The sequence below is a fragment of the Salvelinus namaycush genome, chromosome 4 (assembly GCF_016432855.1).
Source record: "Salvelinus namaycush isolate Seneca chromosome 4, SaNama_1.0, whole genome shotgun sequence".
In the NCBI taxonomy this organism is placed as follows: domain Eukaryota; kingdom Metazoa; phylum Chordata; class Actinopteri; order Salmoniformes; family Salmonidae; genus Salvelinus; species Salvelinus namaycush.
In genome coordinates, this window is record NC_052310.1 from 52,407,223 (window position 1) to 52,417,023 (window position 9,801).

Genomic DNA, 9,801 nt, shown 5'->3' on the forward strand with positions numbered 1-9,801 from the left:
GAGTGTGGTGATATAATCGAATTTCAGTGTGTGTTCACTGTGTTCACACATGGATGACTCTTCTGTTTGGAATGCAGGGTTTTCTGTGAGCTGGGTTTTTAGGTCGCAGTGTTCTTTGCAGCGTCTGTGAAAGATGTCGAGTGCTATTCTGCGCCTCGCTGTGGACTGGGGTGATCCCTGAGGCCTTGTCAGGCACGGGGGCAGAGAGCTGAGCTGAAAGGCAAAGCTACGCCATGTCTGCTGTGTAACATGTCGGCTCCTTTTAGTAATATCATCCAACAGAATGCATCCGTGGCCAGAGTCCATCTCCCCTCCCTGTGCATCCACGCACGAACACACGGTACATACAAACACACACAAATACACACACACAAACCAAAAATTCACACTGACACCGGCGCACACACACACACACATCAATGACTTTACATAACAAAGGATAAGGAAATAGAGCTCCATTAAATACATTATATGCAGTTGGCCCTGGTCGGGCGCCTGTTCCCTGATGTGTCTGATGATCAGTGTGGGGCTCAGGCTGGGGTTGAGGCTGGTTAGGGAGGAAGTGTGTGGCCAACCAAAGCAGCCAAATTGACCTTTGTAAAGGACACGGGAACACTAGGCGCTAGTGTACACAAACCCAAGGGGGAGGAGAGAATTAGGGCACATCCATGAACAGCAACGGACTTGTCAAAAGACACCTGCAGCAGTTCAGTCTTTCAATGGTACTGACTGTTCAGACTAGGACATTATGCTACGTTAGGTCGCAGTAAAAAATGCTGTCGCTGGGTTTGTGGTGGATATAATTGTGGGTGGATTGTGTATAGGCTAAAATCACAAAAGCAGTAAAAAATGTTTTTTTAAACATAACAATACCACTTCCATCTTGTCAACAAACGTACATATCACATATTATTCAAAACCAGAATCTGTATTTAACAACTGTCAATACTCTCAGGTGTTTCCATTACCCATTATATGATTGAAATCATACTGATTGCATTGCACTGCATTGTCCTCTTGAATAAACTCAACTGGACACAGAGCGAGAACATTTATGTTTCCCAATGATGAAATATACAGTACCAGTCAAAAGATTGGACACAAACTTTATTTAGACTATTTTCTACATTGTAGAATAATAGTATAGACATCAAAACTATGAAATAACACATATGGAATCATGTAGTAAGCAAAAAAGTGTTTAACAAATCAAAATATCTTTTATATTTGAGATTCTTCAAAGTAGCCACCCTTTGCCTTGATGACAGCTTTGCACACTCTTGGCATTCTCTCAACCAGCTTCATGAGGTAGTCACCTGGAATGCATTTCAATTAACATGTGTGCCTTGTTAAAGTTAATTTGTGGAATTTCTTTCCTTCTTAATGCGTTTGAGACAATCAGTTGTGTTGTGACATGGTAGGGGTGGTATAGAGAAGATAGCCCTATTTGGTAAAATACCAAGTCCATATTATGGCAAGAACAGCTCAAATAAGCAAAGAGAAACAACAGTCCATCATTACTTTAAGACATGAAGATCAGTCAATCTGGGAAATGTCAAGAACTTTTGAAGTTTCTTCAAGTGCAGTCGCAAAAACCATCAAGCGCTATGATGAAACTGGCTCTCATGAGGACCACCACAGGAAAGGAAGACCCAAAATTACCTCTACTGCAGAGGATACGTTCATTAGAGTTACCAGCCTCAGAAATTGCAGCTCAAATAAATGCTTCACAGAGTTCAAGTAACAGACACATCTCAATATCAACTGTTCAGAGTACACTGCGTGAATCAGGCCTTTTTGGTTGATTGGCTGCAAAGAAACCACTACTAAAGGACACCAATAAGAAGAAGAGACTCGCTTGGACGAATCAACACAAGCAATGGACATTAGACCGGTGGAAATCTGTCCTTTGATCTGATGAGTCCAAATTTGAGATTTTTGGTTCCAACCTCTGTGTCTTTGTGAGACGCAGAGTAGGTGAATGGATGATCTCTGCATGTGTGGTTCCCACCATGAAGCATGGAGGAAGAGGTGTGATGGTGTGGGGGTGCTTTGCTGGTGACACTGTCTGTGATTTATTTAGAATTCAAGGCACACTTAACCAGCATGGTTACCACAGCATTCTGCAGCGATACACCATCCCATCTGGTCTGCACTTAGTGGGATCATCATTTGTTTTTCAACATGACAATGACGTACCACACCTCTAGGCTGTGTAAGAGCTATTTGACTAAGAAGGAGAGTGATGGAGTGCTGCATCAGATGACCTGGCCTCCACAATCATCCAACCTCAACCCAAGTGAGATGGTTTGGGATGAGTTGGACCGCAGAGTGAAGGAAAAGCAGCCAACAAGTGCTCAGCATATGTGGGAACTGCTTCAAGACTGCTGGAAAAGCATTCCAGGTGAAGCTGGTTGAGAGAATGCCAAGAATGTGCAAAGCTGTCATCAAGGCAAAGGGTGGCTAGTTTGAAGAATCTCAAAAATAAAGTACATTTTGATTTGTTGGTTACTACATGATTCCATATGTGTTTTGATGTCTTTGATATTATTCTACAATGTAGAAATTAGTAAAAATAAAGAAAAACCCTTGAATGAGCAGGTGTGTCTAAACTTTTGACTGGTACTGTAAATTGTGCAATAACATGGTATGATAGATTTTGTCATAGACTGTATGTTTGGAGTACCAGTAAAAAGCCACAATGCTTCAAGCACACACATACATGGGAAAGTAGTCTATCCATGTTCTAATCCATATTTTGATCCTCTGCAATGATATAAAGCTAAACTGGTGTAATGGTCCTCCACTAAGGTATCACATAAAACCCCAAAGAGTATAACCCATAAACTGTATTCCATTGAGTCCAAACATTTTAGGGATTATTTCTATATTGAGGATTGTTTGTATTTCTTCACTGTCAGATACATTGAACACATATAGTAACGCAGGATTTACTATGTACAGTAGTTGCTGAAGTGCTCTGAGAATAATGCTTCTGAACTTTGCCTCTGTCTATGTTGCTTAAGCTGTGTTTAGACAGGCCAATCCCATCAGATCTTTTCACATCAGATCTTTTTCAGAGTTGATGTGATTGGTCAAATGATGAATTAGTGCATAACAGAATTGGGCTGCCTGTCTAAACACAGCCTTAGTATGGATTCTGTTTTGAAGCAGTGAATACCTCATGTGAATGGCGCAGCGTTGGAGAACACATCTCTTATCTTCAGTCTTGTTTGCCTTGACTAATGTAGAGAGAGATACAGTTCAGTTGGATCCAAGGATTCTGTGAAAAACACTTGTGATTGTTATTGAGTGGACTATCCTCGTTCAATAAACAATACATTAATTAAATTAAATCCATTACAGTAATTATGTAAATTAGCTATAGGCTTAATAGTTGGCCTAGTTGCATGATTCATCATAGCCATTTTTTTATGTAATACAGTGCGTATGGTCTTTAATGAAGACTTGTATGCACCCATTGGCATTGACTTACAGCAGGGAGGACAATTGACTTGGAAGCGGCCCCTGCTCCCATAGCCCCCAGGCTACACCAGAGTATACGGCTGGCTTCAGAGGCGCTTTCCCCAGCCACACCAGTCCCAGCTAAATGTGTCTGCATAATCAATATGACAAGAGGAACATTTTGTCTGGTAATACAGCAAAGCTAACTCTCCATCAACAAACAGAACAGAAACAATTAGATAAGCTGGACTTCATTGTAAACATGCTGCAATTGGGTTAAAAGAGGTCATTTGTGAATCATAATAATTTTTATGAATAATAATGTGATTTATAAACAATTCGTAATTAAGTATTTAATCATTTGTAAACATTTACAGCTATAAGCATTACAACTCATAAGCATTTATCTATCACATGTAATAATTCATAAAGCATTTACAAGTATTTATAATGAGTTATGCATAAACATTAAAACTATCAGAGTGACTCGTATCAGTAATTACTTCCAAGAACGATCTCCTGAACATACCTTAAATAGGGCAGTTAGCCAGGAACGTAATATGAAACTTTATGAAGCCTCTGAACTTCATAAAACTAACCCAGGTTAGAGAACCTGCCAATCACCAACATCAACACAATCACAAATATTAGTTCTAAACAGACCACAATAAATGGAGTAAAACCTTAGCTGTTTCTTCAAAACTTTTTTAAAAACATTGATTTAATAAGCTAGAGCAACACTGTGGTACCCCTCGAACCAACCTCAGTCAGAGGTGATTAAACAATAGCTTCCCCGACCTAAAATGGCCTCATGTTCTATTAGAGGCATTCCAGACAATGAACCTAAGCTTGAAGCCTTGTTACTGCTGACATTTCTACATTATCTGATTACCAATATAAACTCCCACAACATCTTCTATTAGCGTGTATGTGTGTCAGTCAGTATGTCAGTCATTGTGTCAGTCAGTCAGTCAGTGTGTGTGTGTGTGTGTGTGTGTGTGTGTGTGTGTGTGTGTGTGTGTGTGTGTGTGTGTGTGTGTGTGTGTGTGTGTGTGTGTGTGTGTGTGTGTGTGTGTGTGTGTGTGTGTGTGTGTGTGCGTGTGTGCGCGTGTGCGCGTGTGTGTGTGTGTGTGTGTGTGTGTGTGTGTGTGTGTTGTGGGCTTTCTCCTGCTCTAAATCTGGTCTGTGTTGTCACACTTGCTCACATGAATGGGTTTTGTGTGTGAGTGTGTGCACAGAATTCACAGCAACACCCCACACATAGTCGTGCACACACTCACACACAAAACCCATTCATGTGAGCAAGTGTGACAACACAGACCAGATTTAGAGCAGGAGAAAGCCCACAATGGGATGTTCTGTGTACGGTAGCTATAACTTCCCTGTGGGAACATCCTGGTTTGTGGCATTGTGTCTCTTCCAGCCCTGATGGAGCTAAAGTAATCAGGCACGCTGTGTGGGGGCGTTACCATCATAGCCCTGGAAAAGGCTCCTTACCTCGGCTCTATAAATAGCAGTAAACTTGGAATGACCCCGAAACTGCTGGCGATTCAACCTGATTTAATTTGGCATTGGTGTGTTAGGTTTGGCTTTAAGACTATTTAATGGTAGATCCTCCAAGAATCCCTAGGGGGTGCTCTGGCACACATATGTCCTGTTTGATGGGCCAGACTAATGTTTTAACAGAGTCTTTTTCTTTAATGTCCATCAAGACTATCCTTGCAATCTAGTAAAGCTGTGTTTGAACTTGTGTTTGAACTTTTCTGACTGACAATGCCAGAATTTGTTTCTATGTAGTGAATGTGGCATTATGATAGGACATTCTCATATTCACTTTAAAAGGTTGACGGGTCACAGGTTTGTGAAGCCACTTGAAAAGTTGGAGAATGCAATGTTTTTAAATTCACTCAAAACAATCAAATCTAAAAGACCTGTAAAACTCTGCTACCACCCCAATTTTTTACACAAAAGGACAGAACTCCCAGGACTTGTAAAGGGGATATTGGATCCAATAAATGAAATAGCACAAATTAGTATAAAACACTAAGTGTGAAGAAAATAACCTCTCTGACCGGACTCTCATATATGACTTTATTCCAAAGTCCTCACTCTCCATCTCTTGTGAACATATGATTTCAAGTGGATGAGAGGAGTGTCAGCCAAGTTCATGTTTAGTGACACCAAAAAATATTAATCTCGCACTTAAAACTTGCTCTTAAATAGTACTGTAGCAATACTGCTTTAATCTGTGCAGCTGTGGAATAATTGATTGCTGGGGAAAATGGAAATGATTTCTTGACTTTATCAAACATTTGTCAACTGACAGTCTGTGGTAACACACTGATGTAGAGTGTGGTAGTAGAGATATTACAGTGAAACATTTAGGTGTTTCCCTACAGAACAATGGTAATGTAGTGACTTGACTGAGGTTAATGTCAAATTGTTTTTCTAAAATAGACGTATCTCTATATAATACCAGTGTGATTATACACTGAACCAAATTATAAACACAACATGTAAAGTGTTGGTCCAATGTTTGATGAGCTGAAATAAAATATCCCAGAAATGTTCCATACGCTCAAAAAGCTTATTTCTCTGACATTTTGTGCACACATGTGTTTACGTCCCTGTTAGTGAGCATTTCCTCTTTGCCAAGATAATCCATCCACCTGACAGGTGTGGCATATCAAGAAGCTGATTAAACAGCATGATCATTACACAGGTGCACCTTGTGCTGGGGGCAATAAAAGGCCACTTTAAAATGTGCAGTTTTGTCACACAACACAATGCCACAGATGTCTCAAGTGTTGAGGGAGTGTGCAACTGGCATGCTGACTGCAGGAATGTCCACCAGAGCTGTTGCCAGAGAACTGAATGTTAATTTCTGTACCATAAGCTGCCTCCTCCAACGTCATTTGGCAGTACGTCAAACCTAACTCACAACCACAGACCACGTGAAACCACTCCAGCCCAGGACCTCCACATCCAGCTTCTTCACCTGGGGAATTGCGTACCAGCTCCTCTATAAAAACAAAGTAGCCTGTTGCTGGCCCAGATTCACACACCAAGGCAAAAAAGGCTGATCAAAGCGGAATGAAGTCAGGATTTTCATTGAATAGCAATAGAGAGTGGGCATTCATGTAACCACGCAAGCCCAGGACGTCCACATCCGGCTTCTTCACCTGCTCACCTTCGATGGCCACTGGCATGCTGGAGAAGTGTGCTCTTCAAGGATGAATCACAGTTTCAACTGTACCGGGCAGATGACAGCGAGTGTGTATGGCGTCGTGTGGGCGAGCAGTTTGCTGATGTCATTGTTGTCAGAGTACCCACATGGTGGCGGTGGAATTATGGTATGGGCACGCATAAGCTATGGACAACGAACACAATTGCAAGATTCTGAGGCCCATTGCTTCAAAAACAGTACCTCAATAAAAAAATTTAACTAGGCAAGTCAGTTAAGAACAAATTCTAATTTACAATAACAGCCTAGGTATTATTACCTTCAGCATTTCTGTTAGATAACAGTCCTTTAGACTGAGTATATGGAGCCGTATAACACCTGCTGCTGTTTGACAGGCCTAAACAAAGGGGGCAATATCGGGCTTCTCGTCACTTAAGATTAGATTTGTTGGGGTCTGTGTTTGAGATTTGTTAAATGGAGGATTTTGTCTCAGCTGTCATACAGTACAAACAATGTCTGCATGAACTATAAATCAACACATATTACTCCCAATTGCAATGTAATCAAAAGCCTTAGGCCTACCTCAGTGATACAAAATGTACGGAATTATATCCCATAGTGTTTTTCCTCAAAAGGAAAGTTTAATTTCACAAATGATAGGTACAATATATTTATAATACAGTATACATGTATTATAGTTTCAATAAAGTAATATAATCTCCACAATGTATCTTTTTAAATATAAAGATAAATTGAATTGATATCTAAACTTTTTAAATATAGACAGGAAACGTGTTATTTTACATAACACCCAAACCTGTTTACAATCATTTCAGACAACCTCTAGTCCTTGGCCTGTTTTGTTATTCATTCTTACCCCAAAGGCCTACTAGTGGAGCAGCGTCACTTACAGTATCAAGGTATTGTTGGACACAATGGAAGCACAGAGACAGTACCCCAGCTAAAAGCATAAAACATTTCAGATGTTTTGTATTGTATTTCTTCAACAGGTTTCAAAGCCCTTGACACTGTAATTGGTAAAGGGTTAATTTACCCAAACGCAACATTTAATCATTTAAAATACCTCTTAAAAATACCTCTGGTGAACCATCAATATGTTGTGGTAATCAGGGATCAATCCTAACAGCCAATATTACTTTCAATTCAATGTAATTTAAAGTTGGTAATAGATTTGAAAAAAATCTCCTAACTGAAAATGACACCTCAATGTATCATGATAGTACATCTTACTTTTATAATAACAAGGATAATAGTAATCTTAGTTATGAAAACTTTACAATGAGGGCAAAACTTTACTAGTGCAAACAATACTTCAAAAAACTAAAATAAAAGACTACTATTCCAACTGAGCTACTACTACTGCTAATACTACTACTACTACTACTACTCCAACAACAACACACACACTAATAATAACAATCATATAAAAGTGCACTATTTTAATGGTAGGCCTATGATAATTATTAAAGAGTTCACAAATATTCAATGAACAAAAGTAGGCCTACTAGTAATGATTAGTAATGGCATAGAACCTTACTAGTTTTTGTATACCATCATTAGGTCTACGTTAAGTTAAAAATGTCACTAAAATGTAATGTAATGCATTAATATTCAGAATGGGAGATAACATTTACCTAAATTGTAATGTATATACAAGTACAGTTTAACAAACCATAAAACATATAATTTTAACCCTGGTTGTATCGGCATCTTTACGCAGTCCTAAACAAAGTTTCTGAGATCGAAAACAAATTAAGTCTGTTGCTTATTTGTTCAAGTCAAGTCTACATCATAGGCTATTCTATTTTAAGTGAATAGACCAAAACAAACGTGTTACTTATAGGTCTACACAGCTCGTTAGTAGCACCAAATGTTATGTTTGTAGTCAATTAGCCTATATTTAGTCACAAAACCGGCCTGCATGCTGCTAGAATAGTGCGAACTCAATGCAGGAACATCCCAGTACACTAGAGGCGCTCAAGTAGTGGTGTGCCTGAGTAGGCTCTCTGATGTGCATCTGATATGTCCAGTACTCAGAACAATAGTATGATTGGAGCGCATCCACAATGCTCAAGGCAGTATTAAATGCATTGTAGCCTATTCAAACCACCTTTGTCCTCAATACAACAGGGCACACTACGACGAACACTTTGATGCGTACACCACACCACACATAGACAGAAACAGTCACACGAGCATGCACGTACGCCACACACCCGCACTCTTATGGTAAACACACACCCGCATAGCTTTGTGTTCCAGATATTAGACTATATGAACACGTCATGAGCCATGCATTTTTATTTATTTTTTATTTTACAGGAAATTATCTTAAACGGTCATATTTTCTCTCAGCCTCGTGGCAAAATGTGTAGAATAGCAAGAAATTAGCTCTAAAACCGCTACATTTTCTCTCAGCCTCATGGCAAAATGTGTAAAATATCATGAGATAAGTTAGTTATAAAACTGCACATTTGTATCTTGACCCAGATGGGTTGGTTGTTTAGCAACAAAACTGAGCATGCCCAACTATGGGGCAAAACAGAGGGGTTTGGCTTAGATTGTTGACAAGATATATTTCTATATTTCGTCTAATGTTGATTACAAAAAATTACGTTAATAGCTAACATTTGCACAATCAGCACTTGTCTCTCAAATACATCGTTACAGTTGTTGGTTAGCTAGCTAGCGATTTTTTGCCATATTAGCATTGACATAAAATATTATTAGCATACTAAAACGTCATAATCCTTTAATTTTATTTTTAGAATGACAGAAAATTTGCTTTTAGAACGGGACGTTAAACTGCGTTACGCCATTGGGTAAACGGATACAGCCGTCCAGTCAAATCCTTACGAAAATGTGTTTTCTATAGGCTATATGTGCACTGAAAGTCTATTTCGTGTTTCAACAATATCGAATGGGAAAGAGGGATACAAATCTGCAAGTTACAGGCTCCTCCCCTGTAGCCTAGTGATAAGACGGAACCTCCTTAATTAGTAATTTCTACATCCCAGTCCCGGCTAACTCTCCATCCTACAAGTTCCTTCATGCATGCAATGTCCTGATCCAATTGCGTCTTACCTTATCCTTTTTAAACACAAAGCCCAATCATTTTTTGTCAGTCCGGC